At 32.6% G+C, this 11,524-nt stretch overlaps 3 long non-coding RNA genes across 3 annotated transcripts in view; 2 read left to right on the forward strand and 1 right to left on the reverse strand.

The window, feature by feature from the left end:
* Positions 1-2,739, forward strand: part of LOC107616870 — a 3,489-nt gene extending 750 nt beyond the window's left edge. Inside the window, exons 2-7 of the long non-coding RNA XR_001614680.2 lie at positions 872-1,252; positions 1,368-1,602; positions 1,678-1,892; positions 1,993-2,081; positions 2,181-2,280; positions 2,661-2,739. This is a non-coding gene — a long non-coding RNA (uncharacterized LOC107616870). The remainder of the gene's footprint in view (positions 1-871; positions 1,253-1,367; positions 1,603-1,677; positions 1,893-1,992; positions 2,082-2,180; positions 2,281-2,660) is intronic.
* Positions 1-11,524, reverse strand: part of LOC110269996 — a 15,323-nt gene that overhangs the window by 768 nt on the left and 3,031 nt on the right. Inside the window, exon 2 of the long non-coding RNA XR_002358912.1 lies at positions 9,584-9,589. This is a non-coding gene — a long non-coding RNA (uncharacterized LOC110269996). The remainder of the gene's footprint in view (positions 1-9,583; positions 9,590-11,524) is intronic.
* LOC110269994 lies at positions 4,606-7,121 on the forward strand. Its single transcript, XR_002358911.1, has 5 exons — positions 4,606-4,755; positions 4,979-5,723; positions 5,861-5,954; positions 6,048-6,110; positions 6,234-7,121. It is a non-coding gene; the product is annotated as an uncharacterized LOC110269994 (long non-coding RNA).

Consider the following 11,524-nt stretch of genomic DNA (forward strand, 5'->3'; position numbering starts at 1 on the left):
ACCAAATATCAAACGAATAAAATTGAGAAATTCAGTAAATAAAGGGTACTCCTTAGTACTCTGATTTGTGTTATATAAAGAATGTTTTTTATTGCTAAGACATTTTTTTATTATAATAGAAAATAGAGTACCCAGTAAAAACAACAACAAAAAAATAGAAAATTTGTATGTGAAATGAAGTGTACTGTTAAAAAAACACTTAATTATTTGATAGTTATTATAAAATAACATTTTTTTGGCCTTATATACTCGTTGCAATGATTATAGCTAACACTCTAGGACATGTATAAAATAATCAATGCAAGGAGCTCGTTAAATTGTGAGAGGTGATGAGTAATTTATCGGCTCTTCCTTTTTCAAACCTGGAGATGAAATGTGACTTTGATATATGTAACCATTTACTTTGAATTTTGAATTGTGCATCGTGTTTTTTAATAGTGTATTTCATCATATATATTTCTCTTATTCCCTGTGTATTTGGTGCAACATGTTCTTGGAAATTATTTAGTCACTTAGGCTTTAATAAATACAGTGTATGTGATATTTGAAGCCAAAACACAGTAATTAAGTTACACAATAAGCAAGATAAGGCAATAATGCTAGACAGACAATTGGAGTTGTCATTTGCATTTGATACACTCTTGAATCTATGTGGTGCTTTTTTATGTTAAAATGGTTGGGAGTATTTTAGATTCCTGGGCAGAAATTATAGTTTCACATGTATGTAATCTTATATCTATATTTAAACTTGTTTTTTCTATATGAATTAGTCAATGAATTATAATTCAATTTTGGTTGAAACAAATTTACCCAAAAAGCATGAATGTGCTTTGACTCTTCTTGATTATAAATTTTTTTTTCGTTGAAACAGGTGCCCTTTATCTTCTAAGATGGCTAGAAAAGGCTGTTTGACGAAAAAAATCAAAACTAGGACCAGGATGTCAGCAACCACAAACGGCTCCACCTCCGGTCTCGGCTTCCCACCGCGATGACTCTGGAATTCTCCTGAACAATGGTGATAGTGTCCCTCCAACTTCATGCCCATTCCTTCTGCCGCGCAGTGTACCAAGGCCTGCTCCACAAACGAGGACAAATAATATTTAGAACTCGGAGCCAAGCCATGTAAACTCCGCAGATAATGCCAATGATATAGATTCTGTTGATCAACAAGTTGATGACTCATTTGTTGAATCTAGAGCTCAGAATCGCAAAGGACGCAAGACTACAGAGTTTTGGGAAGTCAGGATAATCGGTAATTTATTTAATAATGTTTATATGTTCAACATGATTTAGACTCTCGTTATGTATTCTTATTCTTGCATGCTGTCCACTATGGATACACATAAGGTATTATGTTTGGCTTATAGATTCCAATGGCACAATCAAGCCGGTAAGACTAAGCGTGAAGGAGGCTATGGAACGGCCAAACGGTAGAAAGATCGTGCTCAGGTCAACAATGCAAAGCAAGCAATTGGAAACGAAGCTGGACTGTTGAGTGGCATGCTTGGTCTGTTAGGATCTGACTTTGAAAAATTTTCTATCTGTGAGGAAAGTTGGCGTAAGATTACCACTAAGGACAAAGTTTATAACAAATGTGTCAAGGTAAAAGTTTATATGCCCTTTGAAATAAATCTGTTTGTTTTTACAATTTTTGACAAATTGTTATTATCTGTATAGCAAATTTTTCACTTTGATGAAGATAGTGAAGGAACTATCAAGAAAAATATTTTGGAAAGTATGGGGAAGTCTTGGAAGGAAACAAGACTGAGGTTGTATAATGCTTATTTCGAGCCAACGTTCACGACTGAACAAAATATTGAGAACCGTCCCTGGGAATCGATCGAGAGCATTGGAGATGGTTCCTTAACTATCGCGCCAAAGCTGAGATGAAGGTAATCTAGTAGATCATTGGTACACAACAATAGTTTTTATGTTGCATTGAGTCTTTTTAAATCAGTTTCTAATCGCCCTTTGTCTCTACTGGACCAACAGGAGAAGTGCAGGAAAAATGCAAAGGATCAAAGCAACTATATACCCACACTGGCGGTTCGAAAAGCTTTGCACGGCGGATGAAAGAAGAGGTACTTTACTTTTGTTATTCATTCTTTGGACTATTTCTGTGACTTAAGATTGCCTTGATTGTGTTAAATACGGTAATGGCATAAAATTTGTTGATATAGTCGGAACAACAAGGGAGAAGAGTCGGTAGAGGAGAGTTATGGATCACAGTGCACAAAAAAAGATGGCTCCTATATGAATGATGAAGCTAGAGCTATCGGTGTAAGTACTACTACTTATAATTGATCAATAAAGTTAACACCTCTAATAGGGTAATAGTCTACTTTTTTATGTTATTTTGTTTTTTTACCTCTTTGGTGAATGGTTTACTCTCCTATGTCATAATGGACCAAGAGACCTTTACAATTTCTAATTCATCTTACTTTAATTATCATTGCAAATTTACCTGTTATGTTTCTTGGCATTTTGAACTTCGATATAATTTGGAAATAGTTGGGGTAGAATTTGAATGATTGAGTTTCATTTATCCCTTACTTCTTTTTCATAGTAGTTGGCATCCTATGTTGTTATCTTTTGGTGTGTTCTTGACATGAGATGGATCTATCAACATATTTATTGTATTTGCTAATTTGTGTCTGTAGGAAAGAATTGAGGAGATTGAGCAACAGGATGAGTCATCTAGGGTGTTGTCTCAAAATGATTCCATTGCTCAGGTTTTCGGAAAAGAGAAACCAGGTAGAGTACATGGTGTGGGTTTTGGACCGACTCCTAGTTAATTCTTCGGTCCAAATTCACACGCACCTGGCAACGGAGTCCAACTAGAGGAGACTCAGAGGAAGCTGCTTGAATTGCAGGCAAAGCTGGAAGGCGAGAAGTTGAAGAGGAAGGCGATGGAGGATGAGGCAGCAGCAGAGAACAAAAAGATGAAGGCGATGGAGGGTGCTCTGATTTATCTGTTTCAACAGCAGGGTGAGGAGCTGCCACCAGACATCGCTGCAGGGATGAGTTTCGTGGAATGATAGAGTGAAAAATAGAATATTAGGATTAGAGATATTTTGCATTGAAGTAAATATTTTATTGAATTAGACTGAGCAACTCTTCGAAAGAGATCTCTTAAATTTCTATTTTGATGGATATATATATTTCTTGTTTTGCTTATATTTCAATTTTGTTTTTGCTACAAGTTTAGATTCTAAGGTTGAAAATATTCACTCTTAAAATAATAAAAAATATAAAAAAATTTAAAAAATAATTGAATAATATTTTAAACCAATTATGCGTGTTTTTTGAAAAACCCAAATTTCCATTTTTTTTTTCAATTTCTCTTAGACTAGCAGTGGTTTTAAATCGCCTCTGTTTTAGTTCAATGATTATAAAAACTATTATATCTAGCGGCGGTTTGCAACCGCCGGTACCTCTGACAGAAACTATATTAGCATTTAGCGGCAGTTTGAAACCGCCGCTAAACGTGCGGGGACTTGGAACTATGGATAGAAATTGCAGCGGTTTGGAAACCGCCGGTAAATATAAAGCAAATTATGAGACGCTCATTTGGCGGCGGTTTTATATTGGTGTGCCGCAAAATTTTGATTTAGCGGCGGTTATACCATTGATTGCTGGAAACTGCCGCCAAATCCAATTCCGACACCCATATTCATGGCGGTCCAATTAACCGCCGGCATTTGATTTTGCGGAAAAAAAAAATCGCCGCCAATTCCCGCACAACATCATCTTTTTCTATTGGAGTGTAATTCTCAAGTACCTGTGCAGTTTGGCAGTTTGGCAGTTAACCAGAGTAACCAACCTATGTATCTAATATATCTAGGACAACCTACAAATATTGTCTAATCTTTAGCAGTAGTGTTTTGACAATAGATTGTTGAGAGTAGTGATCATGATGTAGTGAACATTTTGACTTAAACAAATGGCTTTAGTAATAAATCCTATTGTACTTGACACCAATATAATAATTTAATGATTAGTTACTCAGCTAGTAAGACTGATATTAGACTAATACGTGAGCCACATATTTTTTTTCCTGATAGTTAACATGGTCACATGTTAGACACTACAAGGAACAGCATAATTATCGACGACAAAAATCGACGGCTAAAATATTCGTCGATATTTTTCGACAGTTGGTCGTCGATAAAATGAAAAACAATAAATTAGAAATAAAATATTAAAATCGACGATCGGATCGTCGATTATTTTAGCAACTTAGATCATTTTGTTACTACCGTCACATTGTCGACAAAGAAAAGGTTAAGATTTTTTTTCCCTTTAAAATCGACGAAAATGTCGTCTATTTTAATATTTATTATATCGACAGCCTTTGTTGTTGATAAATTTAAACGGTGAAGATCTCTCTTTAAAATTAGATAAGTGGCTTAGATTTATTATGTAAAATAAACGGCCAAAATGTCAATTTTTTTTCTAAATAAAATCAACGAAATTGGTGTCGATTTTATCATAAAAAAATTTTATCACTGTTTCCTCCCCGCGTCCTTGATTCCGTCTCAATTCACTTCAATTTACTACATAAGTTAACCCCAATTCGCTTTCCATTTCACCTCTACCATTTCACCAACCCTCCCTCTCGATGCCGCCACACCTCTTCGCTCTGCTGCCACCGTGTCGTTACTCTGCTGCTCCAACACCCGTCGTCGCCCCGTCGCACTCGCGCCGCCGTCCCTCCGTCCCCTGTTTCAAATCGAAACACGTTGTATCAATAAGGTTCGGTTTTTCTTTTCTCTTTACTTTTCTTTGTTGTTTTCCCTGTTTTGTGAAATGTGATCCCCAATTTCTGATTTTCGAATGGAGTTCTCTTCGGTTCATAATTTAAGCTTACACGTGAGCTTCGCCTTCTTCTCTGCTCTGCGAATTGTTGATTTCTTTCTCTTTTTTTTGGTTCTCTGATTTTTTTTGTTAACTATAACTTGTGAGTATGTGATTTCAGTTAATATCTTCAGCGTTTCAGAGATGTCAATTATCGGAGAAGATATGCAGACTCTCGATGATTCTCGCTTGATCTACGTCTTCCTCTCTTCGAGTCTCAAGTAATGAGCACATACCTTTATATTAGTGTGATTTATAATTTCTAATTGTTCCTCTCTTTAATTTCTATTGATGCTTGTAAAACAGATGGAATTCTTTCTATCAAAACCATGAGTAAGTTTTTGATGTTCTTGTTATGGTTAGTTTTGCTTCGATTTCACTAAATATATGCACACACGTCAAGCGAAAATTGGAAAAGAGATAGCTATTTTCTTATCTGCGTCATTATCAGAGGTAATATGCAAGCCTTCTGTATAAGCCTCCAAGCAAAATTGTTTTACTCTTAAGTACGTGTTGTTTGAACTCCTCAATTTTCATCAACCATGTGGATAAGGTGCTATTTTAATTGTTCTACATCGTGGCTTAACATTGAAATAGATTCCAATTATTTAATAGCGTTATTGTGTTGAATATATTTGTGCTACTTTTAGTTTATGCTACTATGTACCGGTGCTGCCATCTTGGTTTATGTAGTTTTTTTTAAAGAAATTTGATTTCTATCAAATGTTCTTAAAGAAATTTGAGTCCTTGAAAATCCATTTTTGCTTGTCCTTGGGAACTCCAGGTCTAATGTATACAACTTTGGAGTAATATTATGGGAACCTACAACCGAAAAGATCCCTTGGGATAATCTCAACTCAATGCAGGTATTGCTTTCATGCTTATGTAAACCTTGAAAGTATCTTGAAAAAAATAGATACTCAAACTAGAATGATAGACATCACATGAATTGTGTATCCCTTTGGGTGCATATAGATTAATTGTTCATCTAGGAACATTGCAGGTGATTGGAGCCGTGGGGTTCATGGATCAGCGACTTGAAATTCCAAAAGATGTTGATCACGATGGGCTTCTATAATTTAGAGCTGCTGGCATCGGTGTGCATGCTCATCTCTTTATTAAACAACTATTTTTATTTCTCATCCAAAAGAAATAGTATTATAACTTACAACTTAATCTCATTCTACTAGTAATCCAGCTTCCCGTCCAAAATTCTGGGAACTACTCGAGAAGCTTAGAGAGCTGCAAAGACGGTATGCCATTTAGTTCCTTTTTGTACCGGTACTGCCATCTTGTGACTCTATTACTTCAAATTTATCTTTTTGCAGGAAATGTTTAATCCTTTAATCAACAAAACCAATTTTTTTTTTTGAAAGGGAGCTCTAGCTACGTAAGATGATATGAAAAAAGGAAGTGAAACATCATTAGCAAAAGTATCAAATATGATCTTAAAATATATGTGGGAGCATAATTTGGAAAGCTTTTAGCTTCACAACAATCAACAGTGACAGGGGAGCTGAATTTGAAGGTGTTGTTACAGAACTAGTCCATGTTCTTATTACTAGCCCATGTTAAACAATGCTTTTGTAGAAACACCAAGTGACAGATGAATGGACAGAGGAACTCAAACATGGGAAGGGAACTGAATCTCTATATAGTTACTGCTGCAGTTTATGGTGGAATGTGCATGGGGGTATTAACTGTGCTTGGAGACTTGATGATGGGTCCATTTGGCACAGGAGCTGAGATCATGCTTGCTGCTACCATCTTTTATGAGTTGTCTGAGGCATTAGAGAACGAACATGACCTCTGAACTTGGCTTTTAGGAACTAGTTTCTTTCTTGATTGGCAACTTGCTTACAGTTAGTTTAGTTAGTTAGCCTTCTTGTAATAACAATTGATTTCACTAGTGTATGTATTTGGATATTTGGATTTGGTTTGTAGGTTTTGATGCCTATACCGAAGCCAACAGGTTATGCAGGAGACGATCCTTATAAAATGTAAGTATTTTCAATTATTATTATGTTGTGTGGTGTTTCCTCCTCAGAATGACGGTGGCAGATGCTATCACAATACTCAAGTCCTTTGTTCCCATGCCCATGAGCTTCAATAACCTTTCTTCTCTCTCTTCTTCTACAAGAAAGAAGAGCCTTCAATTCATATTTTCAGGTCAAATATACCAGCATTCACAATTTCTTCTTCTTGTTTTTTCCAATTGTTTTGAATATGGTAGAAATATTTTTGAATATAATGAATGGGTTGTTAGATAGCTGATAGGAGACCATGTTTGAATTTGTAGCTACACTGTTACTGATGCGTGCTACATGTTTGATCAAAGTTCTTAGCGAGTAATAGAAAATATGATGCTTTTCTATTTTATTTATTTATTTGTTCATATGTATATATAAAATTAGTAGTTAAATAGATTTGAATTACTGTGAGCTTATTGGTTATAGCATTAATTGTTTACTATTTTTTAAATAAAAAAATAATTAAAACGTATCTATTAAAATCGACGGAATAGTCGTCGCTTTTTAATTATAAAATAGACAAGAAAACCCAAATATAGACATAGAATTTGTTGGTATATGAATAATAAAATCGATGGCAACTGTGTCGATTTTATTGGATCCAATATCGACGGCAGCGTTGTCGATTTTAGTAAACATATTATAAACAAAAATGTTGTCGATTTTATTGGATCAAATATCGACAGAAATGGCGTCGATTTTATATAATAATATCGACGCCGATGTTGTCGATTTTAGTAAGAGTGTAAACTCTCAAACTCATATTATAGACAGAAGCGCTGTCGATTTTATTAAATTATTATCGACGGCTAGGCAAGCCGTCGATTTTATTAGCATTTTGAAAAATCGACAAGCTTAATAGCGACCAACCCCGCCGTCCATTTTGCCGTCGAATTTTAATATTATCGACGGCTTATCCGTCGATTTGGCCGTCGATTTTAACGATGTTTCTTGTAGTAAGATTTGTTAATTCGATTTGGCACATATAAGAAATGCACTACTCAAAAAGGTAAAGTCTCTCAGTGTGTATTAGTTTTATATGTTAGATTAATTGAGTTTTGATAATTAACAAATAATAGATATAATCTTAAAATTTCATTAATTCATTTCTAACAATTTGCTCAGTTTCTAAAATATTAATAAATATTTTCCTGAGTAATTTATTGCAAATTAGAAATGAGCATATATAGTTCGAGAGAAGGTTGTATTTAATATGTAATACTTTAAAATTCATCTCAAAAGATATGAAAACATGATTCTTGGACTTTAAAAACAAGGTACCCGTCACAAGACTTCATAAAAGTATCCAATCTAACATATATATTTTGGCTCCAAAATATAAGTATGTTCAACAAGTTAGAATATTCAAAAAGAAATTTTTCTCATTCTACTTATGCAAGTACATAAGAGGTCTGAAAGCATTGTACCAAAAAAAAGGAACTTGCGCATACTTCTTTCACACTTTGAGAAATCAAATTGAAAATGAAAGAAGAAAGGATGTCCTACATTACTTGGTCAAGCTCACACTATAAATACAAGTCAAGGGATTTTATGAAAAAAAATAGAAATTTGAACAGAATTGAATTATTATTAAGATTACTTTCAAGTGTTCATTTTAAATTCTTTATTTTTTTTTAATTTTCTGTAAACTCTTCATACCTCAGAAGAGTACAATTATCACAAGTTGTTTGTTATCTAGGTTAAAAATTTGTTTTAACTTAAACTATATTAAAAAACACAATTTATATAGTTCCTACACTTGTTTATATCTTGGAACAATGATCTCATGTATGTCTAGAAAAAAAAAATTAATTGTAACACATCCTTAGTTATCAATCTCGGCTTGAGAGGACTTGTGACAAGAATATGTAAAATTCTTAGATCACTTCGATTATGAGTCATATTTGTGTAAGACTTATTTAAGAATATCTAATAAGTTTTAGATTATTTGTGTTTTGAGTCAATATTAGTCTAAGAATACTTGAGGAAATAATAATATCTTATAATTAAACACTATCAAATAGTAGACCTCTCAATTTAGTTAAAGACTGAACATAAATAATTACCTGCACCAATGTATATATCTTTGTGTGTTTCTTTTTAACTCTATATCTTTTAGTTTATCTTGTTTGAATGGCACGTATATATACCTCAAAACTACTTTTGAAATTGTTGTGTTATTCTATAAACCTTAGACGATATTTCCCATTAAGTTTTTTTTTTTTGAAAGTTAACTCATATTTTTCACTACTCACAAAGTTCAAAAGACTTGATATACTTTCTCAAGTTTATATTTTTAGATAAATATCTAAGTATGACCCAACTCTCATTCTCGTGCATTTTTATTTAGTCATTTCAATGTGTAATATTAATTTTGACGGTATATCTTGAGTAATTATTTAATACAAAATATGCATATTTGATACAGAAATGATCTCGAATGAGTGATAGATATATTATTTATTGATTGAGTTGCAAAACTCATCCAACCACACTTTAGGTTTATCAACTATAAATATTGGTCAAAGTCCCAATTTGTATGCTTCTTAGTAAGGAGGACGTTATCATAAAAATAAGTAACATGTCTTTTTATAAAAATATTTATGTGTCGCATTATTATTGGACGTATTAATAAATTGATTATTTTTAAATTTTTTAACAAATTAAAATAAAATTGAATTTTTTATAACAATAACAATAAACTCAATTGTGATTAAATCTAATCGAACCGATCTATTTAAATAACCCACTGGATTATAGTTGTTTTTTATTTTTTTTAAAATAAAAATTAGGAATATATTTTTTTTATCAAAAAATTTAAACATGATTCGGTTTAAATTGTGTAAATCGGTCGGATCAAATTGGGTCTAATAATTATAGTGCGGACAATTGGGTTTATTATTATTGTTATAATAAATCGATTTTATTCTAGTTTATTAAAAAATAAATTATTAACCGGTTTAATAAAGATGTCCAATAATATTATGACACATATAAACGTCTTTAAAAAAGACATTTTTAATGTCTTTATCGAAATAATATCATCTATTTAATGAGTAATAATCTCTCAGAGGATTATGAATCGCAAACCAAACACACCCTTAACTTTCTTATTTTGCATATATGTCATAGACATAATTCATTCAGAATATTTATTTTGTTAGGAAATTTTATTTTATTAGTCTATTTTAATTTGTGGACTATATATATAAATAAATTTAATTATATTAGCTATTTTATATTTTGACTTATGTAGTAAATTTTAATTAAAAAAATAAAAAAAAATAATAATAAGAACCAAACTTTCAATCATCTAAATATATTTTTATTTTTAGATATTTTTTTAATAATTTAACATGAATAATCCTAGAATTAAGTTAAGATTTTTTAACATATTTGTCTAATTATAATATGATGATGACATTTATAATTGTATAAATTATTTGGATATGGCAATGGTATTTGATAATCTTAACTTCAAATATATAATTTAGAAAGAATTATTATTACAAAAGAACTATTAGATTGTTAGCAAGGGGACGATTCGCTTAAGCCAATCATTATCCAATTCCGGCTATGACAAATGACATTACATACATCACACCCACGCATGATTGACCCCATTCAGTCTTTATTATCACATTCCTTCAAATACAACAAACTCAATAAAATTGAAACATGAAGAATGAATTCATGGGTAATATTTTTAGGGATACATAATACTGAAAACGAGAAGTGAACTTATTAACCTTATACATACCTAGTATACTACCAATACTCCCTACACCTAATAACTACTAAATTGCTCCTAGAATCTTAAATTTGGATACTAAAAATAAGAAAATCGAAACATTTTCGTGATAATAAGTGCAGGCGTAGAACCAAATTAAAATGTGAGTTTATTTTGATGTACATAATAATAATGAGTAATTGAGTTCATAAGCGGAGCCCCATTCCTAGTTCTGAATTGAGTGTCCGACACCGGGGCTATGACCTGGATCTGTAGGTCTAAAATCATCAACACCATGCCCGAGAACCGGTGCTGGTGGTGGTGGTGGTGGTGGTGGCAGTCCCGTTGTACTAACCACCATGTCTGTAGATGTATTTGCATTATTTGAAATCACACCATGCACCTCGTCCTTTAGGTAGCGTCCCTCAATGGACTGAAACCCATGAAAGAAAATAATTAATGCTAGAAAGAAAGCAAAAGAGAAAGCAAAGTTTTTTGGTGCCATAATAATAAGAGGATACATATATAAAGATTCATGCAATTTATGGCATGGAAAGCTTTATATATAGAGAGGTGAAGGAAGATGTATGTATGTCTTGATTCACTTCCAGTGTGGCAATGCAAGTGGATGGGTGGAACTAATTTTGGAAGAAGTGCAACTTTGCAGTGTTAATAATGTATACGCCACCAAATAGACCATGCTGCTATCACTGGTCAAGTTGCATGTATGCCAAGTGGAATTGCTTCTTTTGTTTTTAAAGGGATCTCACTCTGTTACTCATGTTTTTATTTTGGTGCTTTTTTGAGTATATATAGTGACTAATTTATACTTATTTGTACGATAAATAAATAAATAAATAAATCATTTTCACATGGATTATATCTTTTTTAGTATATATATTAATAT

This window comes from Arachis ipaensis, chromosome B01 (assembly GCF_000816755.2).
Source record: "Arachis ipaensis cultivar K30076 chromosome B01, Araip1.1, whole genome shotgun sequence".
Lineage (NCBI taxonomy): Eukaryota > Viridiplantae > Streptophyta > Magnoliopsida > Fabales > Fabaceae > Arachis > Arachis ipaensis.